This window comes from Taudactylus pleione, unplaced genomic scaffold, assembly GCF_031769625.1.
Source record: "Taudactylus pleione unplaced genomic scaffold, aTauple2 ptg000070l, whole genome shotgun sequence".
NCBI lineage: Eukaryota > Metazoa > Chordata > Amphibia > Anura > Myobatrachidae > Taudactylus > Taudactylus pleione.
The window spans coordinates 2,255,315-2,282,686 of NW_028284472.1; the positions used below are offsets into that span (position 1 = coordinate 2,255,315).

The window sequence follows — 27,372 nt, forward strand, 5'->3', positions numbered from 1 at the left end:
TCTTGGCCACTGCTAGCTAATGCTTCACCAGACAATCTATGTAGAGTTCATATGTTGTCATCATTCCATGCTTTGAAATTTCATTAAGTGCTTGCCCTCCAAGCCCATGTCCATCCTCTTTTTGTTCACAAAGTGTTTGAACTTGTCTCTCAATCTTAATCAATTAGTTTTGCTATATTATTTGTCTCGCTCTTTTATTAAACTTTGCTCGGGTAGTCGCCTTCAGTTCCCACTGAAAATAAAAAATCTATTTCCTACTTACCATATGTTTTCCCTCAGTGTAGGAGAATGGCAATAGGCATTCAATGGGAACTTAACTTTGAAAAATGGAATGAAGAAGATGATGAATATAATCATATTTGATTGATTTTTTATGATTTGTATTCAACTTTGACTATTGCTGTAGAGTACTTTTATTGGTTTGCTTTTTAACTTTTGCTTTTCTAGAGAGTTTACATATGGTAAAAAGCTGTATTTTGTAAAACTTGGAAATGCCGGGGATTGAACCCAGGGCCTCATACATGTGAAGCATGCGCTCTACCACTGAGCTACATCCCGTATGAGCTGCTATTTTCTTATGCACAAGTGATTGCAGCTTTACATTTCACTAGAGAGTTACTACTTTTCAGTGTTATTAGGGATATATTAGAGGATGGAAGCATAACCATTATACCATGCTTGACTGCAAGGACTTTATGGTTTTCATGGCTGATGAGAATGCAAGTAGAAGCCCATTCCAAACATTGGAATGCTCTTAAACTTCTCCATCAGAGACTGGTTTATCATCAGAATCCCCTACTTTTACTAATGAATGGTGTGGATATTGATCAAGTTTTGCTAACTAGAGGGCTGTCTTACATTCTGTTTGGTCATCAGTGTCAGAACTTAGCAGAAGGGCACAAAGGATGTATGCTATGACTGCCTCTTGGGCATTGCTAGCTAATGCTTCACCAGACAATCTATGTAGAGTTCATATGTTGTCATCATTCCATGCTTTGAAATTTCATTAAGCGCTTGCCCTCCAAGCCTATGTCCATCCTCTTTTTGTTCACAAAGTGTTTGAACTTGTCTCTCAATCTTAATCAATTAGTTTTGCTATATTCCTTGTCTCGCTCTTTTATTAAACTTTGCTCGGGTAGTCGCCTTCAGTTCCCACTGAAAATAGAAAATCTATTTCCTACTTACCATAAGTTTTCCCTCAGTGTAGGAGAATGGCAATAGGCATTCAATGGGAACTTAACTTTGAAAATTGGAATGAAGAAGATGATGAATATAATCATATTTGATTGATTTTTTATGATTTGTATTCAACTCTGACTATTGCTGTAGAGTACTTTTATTGGTTTGCTTGTTTTCTTTGGCTCTACTAGAGAGTTTACATATGGTAAAAAGCTGTATTTTATAAAACTTGGAGATGCCGGGGATTGAATCCTGGGGCCTCATACATGCGAAGCACGCACTCTACCATTGAGCTACATCCCCTTTGAGCTGCTATTTTTTTATGCACAAGTGATTGCAGCTTTACATTTCACTAGAGATTTACTACTTTTCAGTGTTATTAAGGATATCTTAGAGGATGGAAGCATTACCATTATACCATGCTTGACAGCAAGGAATTTATGGTTTTCATGGCTGATGAGAATGCAAGTAGATGCCCATTCCAAACACTGGAATGCTCTTAAAGTTCTCCATCAGAGACTGGTTTATCATCAGAATCCCCTACTTTTACTAATGAATGGTGTGGATATTGATCAAGTTTTGCTAACTAGAGGGCTGTCTTACATTCTGTTTGGTCATCAGTGTCAGAACTTAGCAGAAGGGCACAAAGGATGCATGCTAAGACTGCCTCTTGGCCACTGCTAGCTAATGCTTCAACAGATAATCTATGTAGAGTTCATATGTTGTCATCATTCCATGCTTTGAAATTTCATTAAGTGCTTGCCCTCCAAGCCCATGTCCATCCTCTTTTTGTTCACAAAGTGTTTGAACTTGTCTCTCAATCTTAATCAATTAGTTTTGCTATATTATTTGTCTCGCTCTTTTATTAAACTTTGCTCGGGTAGTCACCTTCAGTTCCCACTGAAAATAAAAAATCTATTTCCTACTTAAAATATGTTTTCCCTCAGTGTAGGAGAATGGCAATAGGCATTCAATGGGAACTTAACTTTGAAAAATGGAATGAAGAAGATGATGAATATAATCATATTTGATTGATTTTTTATGATTTGTATTCAACTTTGACTATTGCTGTAGAGTACTTTTATTGGTTTGCTTGTTAACTTTGGCTCTACTAGAGAGTTTACTTATGGTAAAAAGATGTATTTTGTAAAACTTGGAGATGCCGGGGATTGATCCCGGGGCCTCATACATGCAAAGCATGCGCTCTACCACTGAGCTACATCCCCTAAGAGCTGCTATTTTCTTATGTACAAGTGATTGCAGCTTTACATTTCACTAGAGATTTACTACTTTTCAGTGTTAATAGGGATATATTAGAGGATGGAAGCATAACCATTATACCATGCTTGACTGCAAGGACTTTATGGTTTTCATGGGTGATGAGAATGCAAGTAGAAGTCCATTCCAAACAATGGAATGCTCTTAAAGTTCTCCATCAGAGACTGGTTTATCATCAGAATCCCCTACTTTTACTAATGAATGGTGTGCATATTGATCAAGTTTTGCTAACTAGAGGGCTGTCTTACATTCTGTTTGGTCATCAGTGTCAGAACTTAGCAGAAGGGCACAAAGGATGCATGCTATGACTGCCTCTTGGGCATTGCTAGCTAATGCTTCACCAGACAATCTATGTAGAGTTGATATGTTGTCATCATTCCATGCTTTGAAATTTAATTAAGCCCTTGCCCTCCAAGCCTATGTCCATCCTCTTTTTGTTCACAAAGTGTTTGAACTTGTCTCTCAATCTTAATCAATTAGTTTTGCTATATTACTTGTCTCGCTCTTTTATTAAACTTTGCTCGGGTTGTCGCCTTCAGTTCACACTGAAAATAGAAAATCTATTTCCTACTTACTATAAGTTTTCCCTCAGTGTAGGAGAATGGCAATAGGCATTCAATGGGAACTTAACTTTGAAAATTGGAATGAAGAAGATGATGAATATAATCATATTTGATTGATTTTTTATGATTTGTATTCAACTCTGACTATTGCTGTAGAGTACTTTTATTGGTTTGCTTGTTTTCTTTGGCTCTACTAGAGAGTTTACATATGGTAAAAAGCTGTATTTTATAAAACATGGATATGCCGCGGATTGAATCCGGGGCCTCATACATGCGAAGCACGCACTCTACCACTGAGCTACATCCCCTATGAGCTGCTATTTTTTTTTGCACAAGTGATTGCAGCTTTACATTTCATTAGAGATTTACTACTTTTCAGTGTTATTAGGGATATCTTAGAGGATGGAAGCATTACCATTATACCATGCTTGACTGCAAGGACTTTATGGTTTTCATGGCTGATGAGAATGCAAGTAGATGCCCATTCCAAACACTGGAATGCTCTTAAAGTTCTCCATCAGAGACTGGTTTATCATCAGAATCCCCTACTTTTACTAATGAATGGTGTGGATATTGATCAAGTTTTGTTAACTAGAGGGCTGTCTTACATTCTGTTTGGTCATCAGTGTCAGAACTTAGCAGAAGGGCACAAAGGATGCATGCTATGACTGCTTCCTGGACACTGCTAGCTAATGCTTCAACAGACAATCTATGTAGAGTTCATATGTTGTCATCATTCCATGCTTTGAAATTTCATTAAGTGCTTGCCCTCCAAGCCCATGTCCATCCTCTTTTTGTTCACAAAGTGTTTGAACTTGTCTCTCAATCTTAATCAATTAGTTTTGCTATATTATTTGTCTCGCTCTTTTATTAAACTTTGCTCGGGTAGTCGCCTTCAGTTCCCACTGAAAATAAAAAATCTATTTCCTACTTACCATATGTTTTCCCTCAGTGTAGGAGAATGGTAATAGGCATTCAATGGGAACTTAACTTTGAAAAATGGAATGAAAAAGATGATGAATATAATCATATTTGATTGATTTTTTATGATTTGTATTCAACTTTGACTATTGCTGTAGAGTACTTTTATTGGTTTGCTTTTTAACTTTGGCTCTACTAGAGAGTTTACATATGGTAAAAAGCTGTATTTTGTAAAACTTAGAAATGCCGGGGATTGAACCCAGGGCCTCATACATGTGAAGCATGCGCTCTACCACTGAGCTACATCCCATATGAGCTGCTATTTTCGTATGCACAAGTGATTGCAGCTTTACATTTCACTAGAGAGTTACTACTTTTCAGTGTTATTAGGGATATATTAGAGGATGGAAGCATAACCATTATACCATGCTTGACTGCAAGGGCTTTATGGTTTTCATGGCTGATGAGAATGCAAGTAGAAGCCCATTCCAAACATTGGAATGCTCTTAAAGTTCTCCATCAGAGACTGGTTTATCATCAGAATCCCCTACTTTTACTAATGAATAGTGTGGATATTGATCAAGTTTTGCTAACTAGAGGGCTGTCTTACATTCTGTTTGGTCATCAGTGTCAGAACTTAGCAGAAGGGCACAAAGGATGCATGCTAAGACTGCCTCTTGGCCACTGCTAGCTAATGCTTCACCAGACAATCTATGTAGAGTTCATATGTTGTCATCATTCCATGCTTTGAAATTTCATTAAGTGCTTGCCCTCCAAGCCCATGTCCATCCTCTTTTTGTTCACAAAGTGTTTGAACTTGTCTCTCAATCTTAATCAATTAGTTTTGCTATATTATTTGTCTCGCTCTTTTATTAAACTTTGCTCGGGTAGTCGCCTTCAGTTCCCACTGAAAATAAAAAATCTATTTCCTACTTACCATATGTTTTCCCTCAGTGTAGGAGAATGGCAATAGGCATTCAATGGGAACTTAACTTTGAAAAATGGAATGAAGAAGATGATGAATATAATCATATTTGATTGATTTTTTATGATTTGTATTCAACTTTGACTATTGCTGTAGAGTACTTTTATTGGTTTGCTTTTTAACTTTTGCTTTTCTAGAGAGTTTACATATGGTAAAAAGCTGTATTTTGTAAAACTTGGAAATGCCGGGGATTGAACCCAGGGCCTCATACATGTGAAGCATGCGCTCTACCACTGAGCTACATCCCGTATGAGCTGCTATTTTCTTATGCACAAGTGATTGCAGCTTTACATTTCACTAGAGAGTTACTACTTTTCAGTGTTATTAGGGATATATTAGAGGATGGAAGCATAACCATTATACCATGCTTGACTGCAAGGACTTTATGGTTTTCATGGCTGATGAGAATGCAAGTAGAAGCCCATTCCAAACATTGGAATGCTCTTAAACTTCTCCATCAGAGACTGGTTTATCATCAGAATCCCCTACTTTTACTAATGAATGGTGTGGATATTGATCAAGTTTTGCTAACTAGAGGGCTGTCTTACATTCTGTTTGGTCATCAGTGTCAGAACTTAGCAGAAGGGCACAAAGGATGTATGCTATGACTGCCTCTTGGGCATTGCTAGCTAATGCTTCACCAGACAATCTATGTAGAGTTCATATGTTGTCATCATTCCATGCTTTGAAATTTCATTAAGCGCTTGCCCTCCAAGCCTATGTCCATCCTCTTTTTGTTCACAAAGTGTTTGAACTTGTCTCTCAATCTTAATCAATTAGTTTTGCTATATTCCTTGTCTCGCTCTTTTATTAAACTTTGCTCGGGTAGTCGCCTTCAGTTCCCACTGAAAATAGAAAATCTATTTCCTACTTACCATAAGTTTTCCCTCAGTGTAGGAGAATGGCAATAGGCATTCAATGGGAACTTAACTTTGAAAATTGGAATGAAGAAGATGATGAATATAATCATATTTGATTGATTTTTTATGATTTGTATTCAACTCTGACTATTGCTGTAGAGTACTTTTATTGGTTTGCTTGTTTTCTTTGGCTCTACTAGAGAGTTTACATATGGTAAAAAGCTGTATTTTATAAAACTTGGAGATGCCGGGGATTGAATCCTGGGGCCTCATACATGCGAAGCACGCACTCTACCATTGAGCTACATCCCCTTTGAGCTGCTATTTTTTTATGCACAAGTGATTGCAGCTTTACATTTCACTAGAGATTTACTACTTTTCAGTGTTATTAAGGATATCTTAGAGGATGGAAGCATTACCATTATACCATGCTTGACAGCAAGGAATTTATGGTTTTCATGGCTGATGAGAATGCAAGTAGATGCCCATTCCAAACACTGGAATGCTCTTAAAGTTCTCCATCAGAGACTGGTTTATCATCAGAATCCCCTACTTTTACTAATGAATGGTGTGGATATTGATCAAGTTTTGCTAACTAGAGGGCTGTCTTACATTCTGTTTGGTCATCAGTGTCAGAACTTAGCAGAAGGGCACAAAGGATGCATGCTAAGACTGCCTCTTGGCCACTGCTAGCTAATGCTTCAACAGATAATCTATGTAGAGTTCATATGTTGTCATCATTCCATGCTTTGAAATTTCATTAAGTGCTTGCCCTCCAAGCCCATGTCCATCCTCTTTTTGTTCACAAAGTGTTTGAACTTGTCTCTCAATCTTAATCAATTAGTTTTGCTATATTATTTGTCTCGCTCTTTTATTAAACTTTGCTCGGGTAGTCACCTTCAGTTCCCACTGAAAATAAAAAATCTATTTCCTACTTAAAATATGTTTTCCCTCAGTGTAGGAGAATGGCAATAGGCATTCAATGGGAACTTAACTTTGAAAAATGGAATGAAGAAGATGATGAATATAATCATATTTGATTGATTTTTTATGATTTGTATTCAACTTTGACTATTGCTGTAGAGTACTTTTATTGGTTTGCTTGTTAACTTTGGCTCTACTAGAGAGTTTACTTATGGTAAAAAGATGTATTTTGTAAAACTTGGAGATGCCGGGGATTGATCCCGGGGCCTCATACATGCAAAGCATGCGCTCTACCACTGAGCTACATCCCCTAAGAGCTGCTATTTTCTTATGTACAAGTGATTGCAGCTTTACATTTCACTAGAGATTTACTACTTTTCAGTGTTAATAGGGATATATTAGAGGATGGAAGCATAACCATTATACCATGCTTGACTGCAAGGACTTTATGGTTTTCATGGGTGATGAGAATGCAAGTAGAAGTCCATTCCAAACAATGGAATGCTCTTAAAGTTCTCCATCAGAGACTGGTTTATCATCAGAATCCCCTACTTTTACTAATGAATGGTGTGCATATTGATCAAGTTTTGCTAACTAGAGGGCTGTCTTACATTCTGTTTGGTCATCAGTGTCAGAACTTAGCAGAAGGGCACAAAGGATGCATGCTATGACTGCCTCTTGGGCATTGCTAGCTAATGCTTCACCAGACAATCTATGTAGAGTTGATATGTTGTCATCATTCCATGCTTTGAAATTTAATTAAGCCCTTGCCCTCCAAGCCTATGTCCATCCTCTTTTTGTTCACAAAGTGTTTGAACTTGTCTCTCAATCTTAATCAATTAGTTTTGCTATATTACTTGTCTCGCTCTTTTATTAAACTTTGCTCGGGTTGTCGCCTTCAGTTCACACTGAAAATAGAAAATCTATTTCCTACTTACTATAAGTTTTCCCTCAGTGTAGGAGAATGGCAATAGGCATTCAATGGGAACTTAACTTTGAAAATTGGAATGAAGAAGATGATGAATATAATCATATTTGATTGATTTTTTATGATTTGTATTCAACTCTGACTATTGCTGTAGAGTACTTTTATTGGTTTGCTTGTTTTCTTTGGCTCTACTAGAGAGTTTACATATGGTAAAAAGCTGTATTTTATAAAACATGGATATGCCGCGGATTGAATCCGGGGCCTCATACATGCGAAGCACGCACTCTACCACTGAGCTACATCCCCTATGAGCTGCTATTTTTTTTTGCACAAGTGATTGCAGCTTTACATTTCATTAGAGATTTACTACTTTTCAGTGTTATTAGGGATATCTTAGAGGATGGAAGCATTACCATTATACCATGCTTGACTGCAAGGACTTTATGGTTTTCATGGCTGATGAGAATGCAAGTAGATGCCCATTCCAAACACTGGAATGCTCTTAAAGTTCTCCATCAGAGACTGGTTTATCATCAGAATCCCCTACTTTTACTAATGAATGGTGTGGATATTGATCAAGTTTTGTTAACTAGAGGGCTGTCTTACATTCTGTTTGGTCATCAGTGTCAGAACTTAGCAGAAGGGCACAAAGGATGCATGCTATGACTGCTTCCTGGACACTGCTAGCTAATGCTTCAACAGACAATCTATGTAGAGTTCATATGTTGTCATCATTCCATGCTTTGAAATTTCATTAAGTGCTTGCCCTCCAAGCCCATGTCCATCCTCTTTTTGTTCACAAAGTGTTTGAACTTGTCTCTCAATCTTAATCAATTAGTTTTGCTATATTATTTGTCTCGCTCTTTTATTAAACTTTGCTCGGGTAGTCGCCTTCAGTTCCCACTGAAAATAAAAAATCTATTTCCTACTTACCATATGTTTTCCCTCAGTGTAGGAGAATGGTAATAGGCATTCAATGGGAACTTAACTTTGAAAAATGGAATGAAAAAGATGATGAATATAATCATATTTGATTGATTTTTTATGATTTGTATTCAACTTTGACTATTGCTGTAGAGTACTTTTATTGGTTTGCTTTTTAACTTTGGCTCTACTAGAGAGTTTACATATGGTAAAAAGCTGTATTTTGTAAAACTTAGAAATGCCGGGGATTGAACCCAGGGCCTCATACATGTGAAGCATGCGCTCTACCACTGAGCTACATCCCGTATGAGCTGCTATTTTTGTATGCACAAGTGATTGCAGCTTTACATTTCACTAGAGAGTTACTACTTTTCAGTGTTATTAGGGATATATTAGAGGATGGAAGCATAACCATTATACCATGCTTGACTGCAAGGACTTTATGGTTTTCATGGCTGATGAGAATGCAAGTAGAAGCCCATTCCAAACATTGGAATGCTCTTAAAGTTCTCCATCAGAGACTGGTTTATCATCAGAATCCCCTACTTTTACTAATGAATAGTGTGGATATTGATCAAGTTTTGCTAACTAGAGGGCTGTCTTACATTCTGTTTGGTCATCAGTGTCAGAACTTAGCAGAAGGGCACAAAGGATGCATGCTAAGACTGCCTCTTGGCCACTGCTAGCTAATGCTTCACCAGACAATCTATGTAGAGTTCATATGTTGTCATCATTCCATGCTTTGAAATTTCATTAAGTGCTTGCCCTCCAAGCCCATGTCCATCCTCTTTTTGTTCACAAAGTGTTTGAACTTGTCTCTCAATCTTAATCAATTAGTTTTGCTATATTATTTGTCTCGCTCTTTTATTAAACTTTGCTCGGGTAGTCGCCTTCAGTTCCCACTGAAAATAAAAAATCTATTTCCTACTTACCATAAGTTTTCCCTCAGTGTAGGAGAATGGCAATAGGCATTCAATGGGAACTTAACTTTGAAAATTGGAATGAAGAAGATGATGAATATAATCATATTTGATTGATTTTTTATGATTTGTATTCAACTCTGACTATTGCTGTAGAGTACTTTTATTGGTTTGCTTGTTTTCTTTGGCTCTACTAGAGAGTTTACATATGGTAAAAAGCTGTATTTTATAAAACTTGGAGATGCCGGGGATTGAATCCTGGGGCCTCATACATGCGAAGCACGCACTCTACCATTGAGATACATCCCCTTTGAGCTGCTATTTTTTTATGCACAAGTGATTGCAGCTTTACATTTCACTAGAGATTTACTACTTTTCAGTGTTATTAAGGATATCTTAGAGGATGGAAGCATTACCATTATACCATGCTTGACAGCAAGGAATTTATGGTTTTCATGGCTGATGAGAATGCAAGTAGATGCCCATTCCATGCTATATTATTTGTCTCGCTCTTTTATTAAACTTTGCTCGGGTAGTCACCTTCAGTTCCCACTGAAAATAAAAAATCTATTTCCTACTTAAAATATGTTTTCCCTCAGTGTAGGAGAATGGCAATAGGCATTCATGGCTGATGAGAATGCAAGTAGAAGCCCATTCCAAACATTGGAATGCTCTTAAAGTTCTCCATCAGAGACTGGTTTATCATCAGAATCCCCTACTTTTACTAATGAATAGTGTGGATATTGATCAAGTTTTGCTAACTAGAGGGCTGTCTTACATTCTGTTTGGTCATCATTGTCAGAACTTAGCAGAAGGGCACAAAGGATGCATGCTAAGACTGCCTCTTTACCACTGCTAGCTAATGCTTCACCAGACAATCTATGTAGAGTTCATATGTTGTCATCATTCCATGCTTTGAAATTTCATTAAGCCCTTGCCCTCCAAGCCTATGTCCATCCTCTTTTTGTTCACAAAGTGTTTGAACTTGTCTCTCAATCTTAATCAATTAGTTTTGCTATATTACTTGTCTCGCTCTTTTATTAAACTTTGCTCGGGTTGTCGCCTTCAGTTCACACTGAAAATAGAAAATCTATTTCCTACTTACTATAAGTTTTCCCTCAGTGTAGGAGAATGGCAATAGGCATTCAATGGGAACTTAACTTTGAAAATTGGAATGAAGAAGATGATGAATATAATCATATTTGATTGATTTTTTATGATTTGTATTCAACTCTGACTATTGCTGTAGAGTACTTTTATTGGTTTGCTTGTTTTCTTTGGCTCTACTAGAGAGTTTACATATGGTAAAAAGCTGTATTTTATAAAACATGGATATGCCGCGGATTGAATCCGGGGCCTCATACATGCGAAGCACGCACTCTACCACTGAGCTACATCCCCTATGAGCTGCTATTTTTTTTTGCACAAGTGATTGCAGCTTTACATTTCATTAGAGATTTACTACTTTTCAGTGTTATTAGGGATATCTTAGAGGATGGAAGCATTACCATTATACCATGCTTGACTGCAAGGACTTTATGGTTTTCATGGCTGATGAGAATGCAAGTAGATGCCCATTCCAAACACTGGAATGCTCTTAAAGTTCTCCATCAGAGACTGGTTTATCATCAGAATCCCCTACTTTTACTAATGAATGGTGTGGATATTGATCAAGTTTTGTTAACTAGAGGGCTGTCTTACATTCTGTTTGGTCATCAGTGTCAGAACTTAGCAGAAGGGCACAAAGGATGCATGCTATGACTGCTTCCTGGACACTGCTAGCTAATGCTTCAACAGACAATCTATGTAGAGTTCATATGTTGTCATCATTCCATGCTTTGAAATTTCATTAAGTGCTTGCCCTCCAAGCCCATGTCCATCCTCTTTTTGTTCACAAAGTGTTTGAACTTGTCTCTCAATCTTAATCAATTAGTTTTGCTATATTATTTGTCTCGCTCTTTTATTAAACTTTGCTCGGGTAGTCGCCTTCAGTTCCCACTGAAAATAAAAAATCTATTTCCTACTTACCATATGTTTTCCCTCAGTGTAGGAGAATGGTAATAGGCATTCAATGGGAACTTAACTTTGAAAAATGGAATGAAAAAGATGATGAATATAATCATATTTGATTGATTTTTTATGATTTGTATTCAACTTTGACTATTGCTGTAGAGTACTTTTATTGGTTTGCTTTTTAACTTTGGCTCTACTAGAGAGTTTACATATGGTAAAAAGCTGTATTTTGTAAAACTTAGAAATGCCGGGGATTGAACCCAGGGCCTCATACATGTGAAGCATGCGCTCTACCACTGAGCTACATCCCGTATGAGCTGCTATTTTCGTATGCACAAGTGATTGCAGCTTTACATTTCACTAGAGAGTTACTACTTTTCAGTGTTATTAGGGATATATTAGAGGATGGAAGCATAACCATTATACCATGCTTGACTGCAAGGACTTTATGGTTTTCATGGCTGATGAGAATGCAAGTAGAAGCCCATTCCAAACATTGGAATGCTCTTAAAGTTCTCCATCAGAGACTGGTTTATCATCAGAATCCCCTACTTTTACTAATGAATAGTGTGGATATTGATCAAGTTTTGCTAACTAGAGGGCTGTCTTACATTCTGTTTGGTCATCAGTGTCAGAACTTAGCAGAAGGGCACAAAGGATGCATGCTAAGACTGCCTCTTGGCCACTGCTAGCTAATGCTTCACCAGACAATCTATGTAGAGTTCATATGTTGTCATCATTCCATGCTTTGAAATTTCATTAAGTGCTTGCCCTCCAAGCCCATGTCCATCCTCTTTTTGTTCACAAAGTGTTTGAACTTGTCTCTCAATCTTAATCAATTAGTTTTGCTATATTATTTGTCTCGCTCTTTTATTAAACTTTGCTCGGGTAGTCGCCTTCAGTTCCCACTGAAAATAAAAAATCTATTTCCTACTTACCATAAGTTTTCCCTCAGTGTACGAGAATGGCAATAGGCATTCAATGGGAACTTAACTTTGAAAATTGGAATGAAGAAGATGATGAATATAATCATATTTGATTGATTTTTTATGATTTGTATTCAACTCTGACTATTGCTGTAGAGTACTTTTATTGGTTTGCTTGTTTTCTTTGGCTCTACTAGAGAGTTTACATATGGTAAAAAGCTGTATTTTATAAAACTTGGAGATGCCGGGGATTGAATCCTGGGGCCTCATACATGCGAAGCACGCACTCTACCATTGAGATACATCCCCTTTGAGCTGCTATTTTTTTATGCACAAGTGATTGCAGCTTTACATTTCACTAGAGATTTACTACTTTTCAGTGTTATTAAGGATATCTTAGAGGATGGAAGCATTACCATTATACCATGCTTGACAGCAAGGAATTTATGGTTTTCATGGCTGATGAGAATGCAAGTAGATGCCCATTCCATGCTATATTATTTGTCTCGCTCTTTTATTAAACTTTGCTCGGGTAGTCACCTTCAGTTCCCACTGAAAATAAAAAATCTATTTCCTACTTAAAATATGTTTTCCCTCAGTGTAGGAGAATGGCAATAGGCATTCATGGCTGATGAGAATGCAAGTAGAAGCCCATTCCAAACATTGGAATGCTCTTAAAGTTCTCCATCAGAGACTGGTTTATCATCAGAATCCCCTACTTTTACTAATGAATAGTGTGGATATTGATCAAGTTTTGCTAACTAGAGGGCTGTCTTACATTCTGTTTGGTCATCATTGTCAGAACTTAGCAGAAGGGCACAAAGGATGCATGCTAAGACTGCCTCTTTACCACTGCTAGCTAATGCTTCACCAGACAATCTATGTAGAGTTCATATGTTGTCATCATTCCATGCTTTGAAATTTCATTAAATGCTTGCCCTCCAAGCCCATGTCCATCCTCTTTTTGTTCACAAAGTGTTTGAACTTGTCTCTCAATCTTAATCAATTAGTTTTGCTATATTATTTGTCTCGCTCTTTTATTAAACTTTGCTCGGGTAGTCGCCTTCAGTTCCCACTGAAAATAAAAAATCTATTTCCTACTTACCATATGTTTTCCCTCAGTGTAGGAGAATGGCAATAGGCATTCAATGGGAACTTAACTTTGAAAAATTGAATGAAGAAGATGATGAATATAATCATATTTGATTGATTTTTTATGATTTGTATTCAACTTTGACTATTGCTGTAGAGTACTTTTATTGGTTTGCTTTTTAACTTTTGCTTTTCTAGAGAGTTTACATATGGTAAAAAGCTGTATTTTGTAAAACTTGGAAATGCCGGGGATTGAACCCAGGGCCTCATACATGTGAAGCATGCGCTCTACCACTGAGCTACACTGAGCTACATCCCGTATGCTATTTTCTTATGCACAAGTGATTGCAGCTTTACATTTCACTAGAGAGTTACTACTTTTCAGTGTTATTAGGGATATATTAGAGGATGGAAGCATAACCATTATACCATGCTTGACTGCAAGGACTTTATGGTTTTCATGGCTGATGAGAATACAAGTAGAAGCCCATTCCAAACATTGGAATGCTCTTAAACTTCTCCATCAGAGACTGGTTTATCATCAGAATCCCCTACTTTTACTAATGAATGGTGTGGATATTGATCAAGTTTTGCTAACTAGAGGGCTGTCTTACATTCTGTTTGGTCATCAGTGTCAGAACTTAGCAGAAGGGCACAAAGGATGTATGCTATGACTGCCTCTTGGGCATTGCTAGCTAATGCTTCACCAGACAATCTATGTAGAGTTCATATGTTGTCATCATTCCATGCTTTGAAATTTCATTAAGCGCTTGCCCTCCAAGCCTATGTCCATCCTCTTTTTGTTCACAAAGTGTTTGAACTTGTCTCTCAATCTTAATCAATTAGTTTTGCTATATTCCTTGTCTCGCTCTTTTATTAAACTTTGCTCGGGTAGTCGCCTTCAGTTCCCACTGAAAATAGAAAATCTATTTCCTACTTACTATAAGTTTTCCCTCAGTGTAGGAGAATGGCAATAGGCATTCAATGGGAACTTAACTTTGAAAATTGGAATGAAGAAGATGATGAATATAATCATATTTGATTGATTTTTTATGATTTGTATTCAACTCTGACTATTGCTGTAGAGTACTTTTATTGGTTTGCTTGTTTTCTTTGGCTCTACTAGAGAGTTTACATATGGTAAAAAGCTGTATTTTATAAAACATGGAGATGCCGCGGATTGAATCCGGGGCCTCATACATGCGAAGCACGCACTCTACCACTGAGCTACATCCCCTATGAGCTGCTATTTTTTTTTGCACAAGTGATTGCAGCTTTACATTTCATTAGAGATTTACTACTTTTCAGTGTTATTAGGGATATCTTAGAGGATGGAAGCATTACCATTATACCATGCTTGACTGCAAGGACTTTATGGTTTTCATGGCTGATGAGAATGCAAGTAGATGCCCATTCCAAACACTGGAATGCTCTTAAAGTTCTCCATCAGAGACTGGTTTATCATCAGAATCCCCTACTTTTACTAATGAATGGTGTGGATATTGATCAAGTTTTGCTAACTAGAGGGCTGTCTTACATTCTGTTTGGTCATCAGTGTCAGAACTTAGCAGAAGGGCACAAAGGATGCATGCTATGACTGCTTCCTGGACACTGCTAGCTAATGCTTCAACAGACAATCTATGTAGAGTTCATATGTTGTCATCATTCCATGCTTTGAAATTTCATTAAGTGCTTGCCCTCCAAGCCCATGTCCATCCTCTTTTTGTTCACAAAGTGTTTGAACTTGTCTCTCAATCTTAATCAATTAGTTTTGCTATATTATTTGTCTCGCTCTTTTATTAAACTTTGCTCGGGTAGTCGCCTTCAGTTCCCACTGAAAATAAAAAATCTATTTCCTACTTACCATATGTTTTCCCTCAGTGTAGGAGAATGGTAATAGGCATTCAATGGGAACTTAACTTTGAAAAATGGAATGAAGAAGATGATGAATATAATCATATTTGATTGATTTTTTATGATTTGTATTCAACTTTGACTATTGCTGTAGAGTACTTTTATTGGTTTGCTTTTTAACTTTGGCTCTACTAGAGAGTTTACATATGGTAAAAAGCTGTATTTTGTAAAACTTGGAAATGCCGGGGATTGAACCCAGGGCCTCATACATGTGAAGCATGCGCTCTACCACTGAGCTACATCCCGTATGAGCTGCTATTTTCGTATGCACAAGTGATTGCAGCTTTACATTTCACTAGAGAGTTACTACTTTTCAGTGTTATTAGGGATATATTAGAGGATGGAAGCATAACCATTATACCATGCTTGACTGCAAGGACTTTATGGTTTTCATGGGTGATGAGAATGCAAGTAGAAGCCCATTCCAAACATTGGAATGCTCTTAAAGTTCTCCATCAGAGACTGGTTTATCATCAGAATCCCCTACTTTTACTAATGAATAGTGTGGATATTGATCAAGTTTTGCTAACTAGAGGGCTGTCTTACATTCTGTTTGGTCATCAGTGTCAGAACTTAGCAGAAGGGCACAAAGGATCATGCTAAGACTGCCTCTTGGCCACTGCTAGCTAATGCTTCACCAGACAATCTATGTAGAGTTCATATGTTGTCATCATTCCATGCTTTGAAATTTCATTAAGTGCTTGCCCTCCAAGCCCATGTCCATCATCTTTTTGTTCACAAAGTGTTTGAACTTGTCTCTCAATCTTAATCAATTAGTTTTGCTATATTATTTGTCTCGCTCTTTTATTAAACTTTGCTCGGGTAGTCGCCTTCAGTTCCCACTGAAAATAAAAAATCTATTTCCTACTTACCATATGTTTTCCCTCAGTGTAGGAGAATGGCAATAGGCATTCAATGGGAACTTAACTTTGAAAAATGGAATGAAGAAGATGATGAATATAATCATATTTGATTGATTTTTTATGATATGTATTCAACTTTGACTATTGCTGTAGAGTACTTTTATTGGTTTGCTTTTTAACTTTTGCTTTTCTAGAGAGTTTACATATGGTAAAAAGCTGTATTTTGTAAAACTTGGAAATGCCAGGGATTGAACCCAGGGCCTCATACATGTGAAGCATGCGCTCTACCACTGAGCTACATCCCGTATGAGCTGCTATTTTCTTATGCACAAGTGATTGCAGCTTTACATTTCACTAGAGAGTTACTACTTTTCAGTGTTATTAGGGATATATTAGAGGATGGAAGCATAACCATTATACCATGCTTGACTGCAAGGACTTTATGGTTTTCATGGCTGATGAGAATGCAAGTAGAAGCCCATTCCAAACATTGGAATGCTCTTAAACTTCTCCATCAGAGACTGGTTTATCATCAGAATCCCCTACTTTTACTAATGAATGGTGTGGATAATGATCAAGTTTTGCTAACTAGAGGGCTGTCTTACATTCTGTTTGGTCATCAGTGTCAGAACTTAGCAGAAGGGCACAAAGGATGTATGCTATGACTGCCTCTTGGGCATTGCTAGCTAATGCTTCACCAGACAATCTATGTAGAGTTCATATGTTGTCATCATTCCATGCTTTGAAATTTCATTAAGCGCTTGCCCTCCAAGCCTATGTCCATCCTCTTTTTGTTCACAAAGTGTTTGAACTTGTCTCTCAATCTTAATCAATTAGTTTTGCTATATTCCTTGTCTCGCTCTTTTATTAAACTTTGCTCGGGTAGTCGCCTTCAGTTCCCACTGAAAATAGAAAATCTATTTCCTACTTACCATAAGTTTTCCCTCAGTGTAGGAGAATGGCAATAGACATTCAATGGGAACTTAACTTTGAAAATTGGAATGAAGAAGATGATGAATATAATCATATTTGATTGATTTTTTATGATTTGTATTCAACTCTGACTATTGCTGTAGAGTACTTTTATTGGTTTGCTTGTTTTCTTTGGCTCTACTAGAGAGTTTACATATGGTAAAAAGCTGTATTTTATAAAACTTGGAGATGCCGGGGATTGAATCCTGGGGCCTCATACATGCGAAGCACGCACTCTACCATTGAGCTACATCCCCTTTGAGCTGCTATTTTTTTATGCACAAGTGATTGCAGCTTTACATTTCACTAGAGATTTACTACTTTTCAGTGTTATTAAGGATATCTTAGAGGATGGAAGCATTACCATTATACCATGCTTGACAGCAAGGAATTTATGGTTTTCATGGCTGATGAGAATGCAAGTAGATGCCCATTCCATGCTATATTATTTGTCTCGCTCTTTTATTAAACTTTGCTCGGGTAGTCACCTTCAGTTCCCACTGAAAATAAAAAATCTATTTCCTACTTAAAATATGTTTTCCCTCAGTGTAGGAGAATGGCAATAGGCATTCATGGCTGATGAGAATGCAAGTAGAAGCCCATTCCAAACATTGGAATGCTCTTAAAGTTCTCCATCAGAGACTGGTTTATCATCAGAATCCCCTACTTTTACTAATGAATAGTGTGGATATTGATCAAGTTTTGCTAACTAGAGGGCTGTCTTACATTCTGTTTGGTCATCATTGTCAGAACTTAGCAGAAGGGCACAAAGGATGCATGCTAAGACTGCCTCTTTACCACTGCTAGCTAATGCTTCACCAGACAATCTATGTAGAGTTCATATGTTGTCATCATTCCATGCTTTGAAATTTCATTAAGTGCTTGCCCTCCAAACCCATGTCCATCCTCTTTTTGTTCACAAAGTGTTTGAACTTGTCTCTCAATCTTAATCAATTAGTTTTGCTATATTATTTGTCTCGCTCTTTTATTAAACTTTGCTCGGGTAGTCGCCTTCAGTTCCCACTGAAAATAAAAAATCTATTTCCTACTTACCATATGTTTTCCCTCAGTGTAGGAGAATGGCAATAGGCATTCAATGGGAACTTAACTTTGAAAAATGGAATGAAGAAGATGATGAATATAATCATATTTGATTGATTTTTTATGAGTTGTATTCAACTTTGACTATTGCTGTAGAGTACTTTTATTGGTTTGCTTTTTAACTTTTGCTTTTCTAGAGAGTTTACATATGGTAAAAAGCTGTATTTTGTAAAACTTGGAAATGCCGGGGATTGAACCCAGGGCCTCATACATGTGAAGCATGCGCTCTACCACTGAGCTACACTAAGCTACATCCCGTATGCTATTTTCTTATGCACAAGTGATTGCAGCTTTACATTTCACTAGAGAGTTACTACTTTTCAGTGTTATTAGGGATATATTAGAGGATGGAAGCATAACCATTATACCATGCTTGACTGCAAGGACTTTATGGTTTTCATGGCTGATGAGAATACAAGTAGAAGCCCATTCCAAACATTGGAATGCTCTTAAACTTCTCCATCAGAGACTGGTTTATCATCAGAATCCCCTACTTTTACTAATGAATGGTGTGGATAATGATCAAGTTTTGCTAACTAGAGGGCTGTCTTACATTCTGTTTGGTCATCAGTGTCAGAACTTAGCAGAAGGGCACAAAGGATGTATGCTATGACTGCCTCTTGGGCATTGCTAGCTAATGCTTCACCAGACAATCTATGTAGAGTTCATATGTTGTCATCATTCCATGCTTTGAAATTTCATTAAGCGCTTGCCCTCCAAGCCTATGTCCATCCTCTTTTTGTTCACAAAGTGTTTGAACTTGTCTCTCAATCTTAATCAATTAGTTTTGCTATATTCCTTGTCTCGCTCTTTTATTAAACTTTGCTCGGGTAGTCGCCTTCAGTTCCCACTGAAAATAGAAAATCTATTTCCTACTTACCATAAGTTTTCCCTCAGTGTAGGAGAATGGCAGAAGGCATTCAATGGGAACTTAACTTTGAAAATTGGAATGAAGAAGATGATGAATATAATCATATTTGATTGATTTTTTATGATTTGTATTCAACTCTGACTATTGCTGTAGAGTACTTTTATTGGTTTGCTTGTTTTCTTTGGCTCTACTAGAGAGTTTACATATGGTAAAAAGCTGTATTTTATAAAACTTGGAGATGCCGCGGATTGAATCCGGGGCCTCATACATGCGAAGCACGCACTCTACCACTGAGCTACATCCCCTATGAGCTGCTATTTTTTTATGCACAAGTGATTGCAGCTTTACATTTCATTAGAGATTTACTACTTTTCAGTGTTATTAGGGATATCTTAGAGGATGGAAGCATTACCATTATACCATGCTTGACTGCAAGGACTTTATGGTTTTCATGGCTGATGAGAATGCAAGTAGATGCCCATTCCAAACACTGGAATGCTCTTAAAGTTCTCCATCAGAGACTGGTTTATCATCAGAATCCCCTACTTTTACTAATGAATGGTGTGGATATTGATCAAGTTTTGCTAACTAGAGGGCTGTCTTACATTCTGTTTGGTCATCAGTGTCAGAACTTAGCAGAAGGGCACAAAGGATGCATGCTATGACTGCTTCCTGGACACTGCTAGCTAATGCTTCAACAGACAATCTATGTAGAGTTCATATGTTGTCATCATTCCATGCTTTGAAATTTCATTAAGTGCTTGCCCTCCAAGCCCATGTCCATCCTCTTTTTGTTCACAAAGTGTTTGAACTTGTCTCTCAATCTTAATCAATTAGTTTTGCTATATTATTTGTCTCGCTCTTTTATTAAACTTTGCTCGGGTAGTCGCCTTCAGTTCCCACTGAAAATAAAAAATCTATTTCCTACTTACCATATGTTTTCCCTCAGTGTAGGAGAATGGCAATAGGCATTCAATGGGAACTTAACTTTGAAAAATGGAATGAAGAAGATGATGAATATAATCATATTTGATTGATTTTTTATGATTTGTATTCAACTTTGACTATTGCTGTAGAGTACTTTTATTGGTTTGCTTTTTAACTTTGGCTCTACTAGAGAGTTTACATATGGTAAAAAGCTGTATTTTGTAAAACTTGGAAATGCCAGGGATTGAACCCGGGGCCTCATACATGTGAAGCATGCGCTCTACCACTGAGCTACATCCCGTATGAGCTGCTATTTTCTTATGCACAAGTGATTGCAGCTTTACATTTCACTAGAGAGTTACTACTTTTCAGTGTTATTAGGGATATATTAGAGGATGGAAGCATAACCATTATACCATGCTTGACTGCAAGGACTTTATGGTTTTCATGGCTGATGAGAATGCAAGTAGAAGCCCATTCCAAACATTGGAATGCTCTTAAAGTTCTCCATCAGAGACTGGTTTATCATCAGAATCCCCTACTTTTACTAATGAATGGTGTGGATATTGATCAAGTTTTGCTAACTAGAGGGCTGTCTTACATTCTGTTTGGTCATCAGTGTCAGAACTTAGCAGAAGGGCACAAAGGATGCATGCTATGACTGCCTCTTGGGCATTGCTAGCTAATGCTTCACCAGACAATCTATGTAGAGTTGATATGTTGTCATCATTCCATGCTTTGAAATTTCATTAAGTGCTTGCCCTCCAAGCCTATGTCCATCCTCTTTTTGTTCACAAAGTGTTTGAATTTGTCTCTAAATCTTAATCAATTAGTTTTGCTATATTACTTGTCTCGCTCTTTTATTAAACTTTGCTCGAGTTGTCGCCTTCAGTTCTCACTGAAAATAGAAAATCTATTTCCTACTTACCATAAGTTTTCCCTCAGTGTAGGAGAATGGCAATAGGCATTCAATGGGAACTTAACTTTGAAAATTGGAATGAAGAAGATGATGAATATAATCATATTTGATTGATTTTTTATGATTTGTATTCAACTCTGACTATTGCTGTAGAGTACTTTTATTGGTTTGCTTGTTTTCTCTGGCTCTACGAGAGAGTTTACATATGGTAAAAAGCTGTATTTTATAAAACTTGGAGATGCCGGGGATTGAATCCTGGGGCCTCATACATGCGAAGCACGCACTCTACCATTGAGCTACATCCCCTTTGAGCTGCTATTTTTTTATGCACAAGTGATTGCAGCTTTACATTTCACTAGAGATTTACTACTTTTCAGTGTTATTAAGGATATCTTAGAGGATGGAAGCATTACCATTATACAATGCTTGACAGCAAGGAATTTATGGTTTTCATGGCTGATGAGAATGCAAGTAGATGCCCATTCCAAACACTGGAATGCTCTTAAAGTTCTCCATCAGAGACTGGTTTATCATCAGAATCCCCTACTTTTACTAATGAATGGTGTGGATATTGATCAAGTTTTGCTAACTAGAGGGCTGTCTTACATTCTGTTTGGTCATCAGTGTCAGAACTTAGCAGAAGGGCACAAAGGATGCATGCTAAGACTGCCTCTTGGCCACTGCTAGCTAATGCTTCAACAGACAATCTATGTAGAGTTCATATGTTGTCATCATTCCATGCTTTGAAATTTCATTAAGTGCTTGCCCTCCAAGCCCATGTCCAACCTCTTTTTGTTCACAAAGTGTTTGAACTTGTCTCTCAATCTTAATCAATTAGTTTTGCTATATTATTTGTCTCGCTCTTTTATTAAACTTTGCTCGGGTAGTCGCCTTCAGTTCCCACTGAAAATAAAAAATCTATTTCCTACTTAAAATATGTTTTCCCTCAGTGTAGGAGAATGGCAATAGGCATTCAATGGGAACTTAACTTTGAAAAAAGGAATGAAGAAGATGATGAATATAATCATATTTGATTGATTTTTTATGATTTGTATTCAACTTTGACTATTGCTGTAGAGTACTTTTATTGGTTTGCTTGTTAACTTTGGCTCTACTAGAGAGTTTACTTATGGTAAAAAGCTGTATTTTGTAAAACTTTGAGATGCCGGGGATTGATCCCGGGACCTCATATATGCAAAGCATGCGCTCTACCACTGAGCTACATCCCCTAAGAGCTGCTATTTCTTATGTACAAGTGATTGCAGCTTTACATTTCACTAGAGATTTACTACTTTTCAGTGTTAATAGGGATATATTAGAGGATGGAAGCATAACCATTATACCATGCTTGACTGCAAGGACTTTATGGTTTTCATGGGTGATGAGAATGCAAGTAGAAGTCCATTCCGAACAATGGAATGCTCTTAAAGTTCTCCATCAGAGACTGGTTTATCATCAGAATCCCCTACTTTTACTAATGAATGGTGTGCATATTGATCAAGTTTTGCTAACTAGAGGGCTGTCTTACATTCTGTTTGGTCATCAGTGTCAGAACTTAGCAGAAGGGCACAAAGGATGCATGCTATGACTGCCTCTTGGGCATTGCTAGCTAATGCTTCACCAGACAATCTATGTAGAGTTGATATGTTGTCATCATTCCATGCTTTGAAATTTTATTAAGCCCTTGCCCTCCAAGCCTATGTCCATCCTCTTTTTGTTCACAAAGTGTTTGAACTTGTCTCTCAATCTTAATCAATTAGTTTTGCTATATTATTTGTCTCGCTCTTTTATTAAACTTTGCTCGGGTAGTCGCCTTCAGTTCCCACTGAAAATAAAAAATCTATTTCCTACTTACCATATGTTTTCCCTCAGTGTAGGAGAATGGCAATAGGCATTCAATGGGAACTTAACTTTGAAAAATGGAATGAAGAAGATGATGAATATAATCATATTTGATTGATTTTTTATGATTTGTATTCAACTTTGACTATTGCTGTAGAGTACTTTTATTGGTTTGCTTTTTAACTTTGGCTCTACTAGAGAGTTTACATATGGTAAAAAGCTGTATTTTGTAAAACTTGGAAATGCCGGGGATTGAACCCAGGGCCTCATACATGTGAAGCATGCGCTCTACCACTGAGCTACATCCCGTATGAGCTGCTATTTTCTTATGCACAAGTGATTGCAGCTTTACATTTCACTAGAGAGTTACTACTTTTCAGTGTTATTAGGGATATATTAGAGGATGGAAGCATAACCATTATACCATGCTTGACTGCAAGGACTTTATGGTTTTCATGGCTGATGAGAATGCAAGTAGAAGCCCATTCCAAACATTGGAATGCTCTTAAAGTTCTCCATCAGAGACTGGTTTATCATCAGAATCCCCTACTTTTACTAATGAATAGTGTGGATATTGATCAAGTTTTGCTAACTAGAGGGCTGTCTTACATTCTGTTTGGTCATCAGTGTCAGAACTTAGCAGAAGGGCACAAAGGATGCATGCTAAGACTGCCTCTTGGCCACTGCTAGCTAATGCTTCACCAGACAATCTATGTAGAGTTCATATGTTGTCATCATTCCATGCTTTGAAATTTCATTAAGTGCTTGCCCTCCAAGCCCATGTCCATCCTCTTTTTGTTCACAAAGTGTTTGAACTTGTCTCTCAATCTTAATCAATTAGTTTTGCTATATTATTTGTCTCGCTCTTTTATTAAACTTTGCTCGGGTAGTCGCCTTCAGTTCCCACTGAAAATAAAAAATCTATTTCTACTTACCATATGTTTTCCCTCAGTGTAGGAGAATGGCAATAGGCATTCAATGGGAACTTAACTTTGAAAAATGGAATGAAGAAGATGATGAATATAATCATATTTGATTGATTTTTTATGATTTGTATTCAACTTTGACTATTGCTGTAGAGTACTTTTATTGGTTTGCTTTTTAAATTTTGCTTTTCTAGAGAGTTTACATATGGTAAAAAGCTGTATTTTGTGAAACTTGGAAATGCCGGGGATTGAACCCAGGGCCTCATACATGTGAAGCATGCGCTCTACCACTGAGCTACATCCCGTATGAGCTGCTATTTTCTTATGCACAAGTGATTGCAGCTTTACATTTCACTAGAGAGTTACTACTTTTCAGTGTTATTAGGGATATATTAGAGGATGGAAGCATAACCATTATACCATGCTTGACTGCAAGGACTTTATGGTTTTCATGGCTGATGAGAATGCAAGTAGAAGCCCATTCCAAACATTGGAATGCTCTTAAAGTTCTCATCAGAGACTGGTTTATCATCAGAATCCCCTACTTTTACTAATGAATAGTGTGGATATTGATCAAGTTTTGCTAACTAGAGGGCTGTCTTACATTCTGTTTGGTCATCAGTGTCAGAACTTAGCAGAAGGGCACAAAGGATGCATGCTAAGACTGCCTCTTGGCCACTGCTAGCTAATGCTTCACCAGACAATCTATGTAGAGTTCATATGTTGTCATCATTCCATGCTTTGAAATTTCATTAAGTGCTTGCCCTCCAAGCCCATGTCCATCCTCTTTTTGTTCACAAAGTGTTTGAACTTGTCTCTCAATCTTAATCAATTAGTTTTGCTATATTATTTGTCTTGCTCTTTTATTAAACTTTGCTCGGGTAGTCGCCTTCAGTTCCCACTGAAAATAAAAAATCTATTTCCTACTTACCATATGTTTTCCCTCAGTGTAGGAGAATGGCAAAAGGCATTCAATGGGAACTTAACTTTGAAAAATGGAATGAAGAAGATGATGAATATAATCATATTTGATTGATTTTTTATGATTTGTATTCAACTTTGACTATTGCTGTAGAGTACTTTTATTGGTTTGCTTTTTAACTTTTGCTTTTCTAGAGAGTTTACTTATGGTAAAAAGCTGTATTTTGTAAAACTTGGAAATGCCAGGGATTGAACCCAGGGCCTCATACATGTGAAGCATGCGCTCTACCACTGAGCTACATCCCGTATGAGCTGCTATTTTCTTATGCACAAGTGATTGCAGCTTTACATTTCACTAGAGAGTTACTACTTTTCAGTGTTATTAGGGATATATTAGAGGATGGAAGCATAACCATTATACCATGCTTGACTGCAAGGACTTTATGGTTTTCATGGCTGATGAGAATACAAGTAGAAGCCCATTCCAAACATTGGAATGCTCTTAAACTTCTCCATCAGAGACTGGTTTATCATCAGAATCCCCTACTTTTACTAATGAATGGTGTGGATATTGATCAAGTTTTGCTAACTAGAGGGCTGTCTTACATTCTGTTTGGTCATCAGTGTCAGAACTTAGCAGAAGGGCACAAAGGATGTATGCTATGACTGCCTCTTGGGCATTGCTAGCTAATGCTTCACCAGACAATCTATGTAGAGTTCATATGTTGTCATCATTCCATGCTTTGAAATTTCATTAAGCGCTTGCCCTCCAAGCCTATGTCCATCCTCTTTTTGTTCACAAAGTGTTTGAACTTGTCTCTCAATCTTAATCAATTAGTTTTGCTATATTCCTTGTCTCGCTCTTTTATTAAACTTTGCTCGGGTAGTCGCCTTCAGTTCCCACTGAAAATAGAAAATCAATTTCCTACTTACCATAAGTTTTCCCTCAGTGTAGGAGAATGGCAAAAGGCATTCAATGGGAACTTAACTTTGAAAATTGGAATGAAGAAGATGATGAATATAATCATATTTGATTGATTTTTTATGATTTGTATTCAACTCTGACTATTGCTGTAGAGTACTTTTATTGGTTTGCTTGTTTTCTTTGGCTCTACTAGAGAGTTTACATATGGTAAAAAGCTGTATTTTATAAAACTTGGAGATGCCGCGGATTGAATCCGGGGCCTCATACATGCGAAGTATGCACTCTACCACTGAGCTACATCCCCTATGAGCTGCTATTTTTTTATGCACAAGTGATTGCAGCTTTACATTTCATTAGAGATTTACTACTTTTCAGTGTTATTAGGGATATCTTAGAGGATGGAAGCATTACCATTATACCATGCTTGACTGCAAGGACTTTATGGTTTTCATGGCTGATGAGAATGCAAGTAGATGCCCATTCCAAACACTGGAATGCTCTTAAAGTTCTCCATCAGAGACTGGTTTATCATCAGAATCCCCTACTTTTACTAATGAATGGTGTGGATATTGATCAAGTTTTGCTAACTAGAGGGCTGTCTTACATTCTGTTTGGTCATCAGTGTCAGAACTTAGCAGAAGGGCACAAAGGATGCATGCTATGACTGCTTCCTGGACACTGCTAGCTAATGCTTCAACAGACAATCTATGTAGAGTTCATATGTTGTCATCATTCCATGCTTTGAAATTTCATTAAGTGCTTGCCCTCCAAGCCCATGTCCATCCTCTTTTTGTTCACAAAGTGTTTGAACTTGTCTCTCAATCTTAATCAATTAGTTTTGCTATATTATTTGTCTCGCTCTTTTATTAAACTTTGCTCGGGTAGTCGCCTTCAGTTCCCACTGAAAATAAAAAATCTATTTCCTACTTACCATATGTTTTCCCTCAGTGTAGGAGAATGGCAATAGGCATTCAATGGGAACTTAACTTTGAAAAATGGAATGAAGAAGATAATGAATATAATCATATTTGATTGATTTTTTATGATTTGTATTCAACTTTGACTATTGCAGTAGAGTACTTTTATTGGTTTGCTTGTTAACTTTGGCTCTACTAGAGAGTTTACGGTAAAAAGTAAAAAGTAAAAAGCTGTATTTTGTAAAACTTGGAGATGCCGGGGATTGAACCCGGGGCCTCATACATGCGAAGCATGCGCTCTACCACTGAGCTACATCCCCTAGGAGCTGCTATTATCTTATGCACAAGTGATTGCAGCTTTACATTTCACTAGAGATTTACTACTTTTCAGTGTTATTAGGGATATATTAGAGGATGGAAGCATAACCATTATACCATGCTTGACTGCAAGGACTTTATGGTTTTCATGGGTGATGAGAATGCAAGTAGAAGCCCATTCCAAACATTGGAATGCTCTTAAAGTTCTCCATCAGAGACTGGTTTATCATCAGAATCCCCTACTTTTACTAATGAATGGTGTGGATATTGATCAAGTTTTGCTAACTAGAGGGCTGTCTTACATTCTGTTTGGTCATCAGTGTCAGATCTTAGCAGAAGGGCACAAAGGATGCATGCTATGACTGCCTCTTGGGCATTGCTAGCTAATGCTTCACCAGACAATCTATGTAGAGTTCATATGTTGTCATCATTCCATGCTTTGA

The 27,372-nt window shown here is 37.3% G+C and overlaps 5 non-coding genes across 5 annotated transcripts; all 5 read right to left on the reverse strand.

Annotated features, from left to right (window-relative positions):
- Positions 1 to 2,333: 2,333 nt before the first annotated feature.
- On the reverse strand, positions 2,334 to 2,405 carry TRNAA-UGC (transfer RNA alanine (anticodon UGC)). Its single transcript has one exon. It is a non-coding gene; the product is annotated as a tRNA-Ala (tRNA).
- Positions 2,406 to 4,178: 1,773 nt separating this feature from the next.
- TRNAV-CAC (transfer RNA valine (anticodon CAC)) lies at positions 4,179 to 4,251 on the reverse strand. The gene has a single exon. It is a non-coding gene; the product is annotated as a tRNA-Val (tRNA).
- Positions 4,252 to 6,949: 2,698 nt separating this feature from the next.
- Positions 6,950 to 7,021, reverse strand: TRNAA-UGC (transfer RNA alanine (anticodon UGC)). The gene has a single exon. It is a non-coding gene; the product is annotated as a tRNA-Ala (tRNA).
- A 15,216-nt stretch (positions 7,022 to 22,237) lies between these two features.
- Positions 22,238 to 22,309, reverse strand: TRNAA-UGC (transfer RNA alanine (anticodon UGC)). The gene has a single exon. It is a non-coding gene; the product is annotated as a tRNA-Ala (tRNA).
- A 4,550-nt stretch (positions 22,310 to 26,859) lies between these two features.
- TRNAA-CGC (transfer RNA alanine (anticodon CGC)) lies at positions 26,860 to 26,931 on the reverse strand. Its single transcript has one exon. It is a non-coding gene; the product is annotated as a tRNA-Ala (tRNA).
- Positions 26,932 to 27,372: the final 441 nt, after the last annotated feature.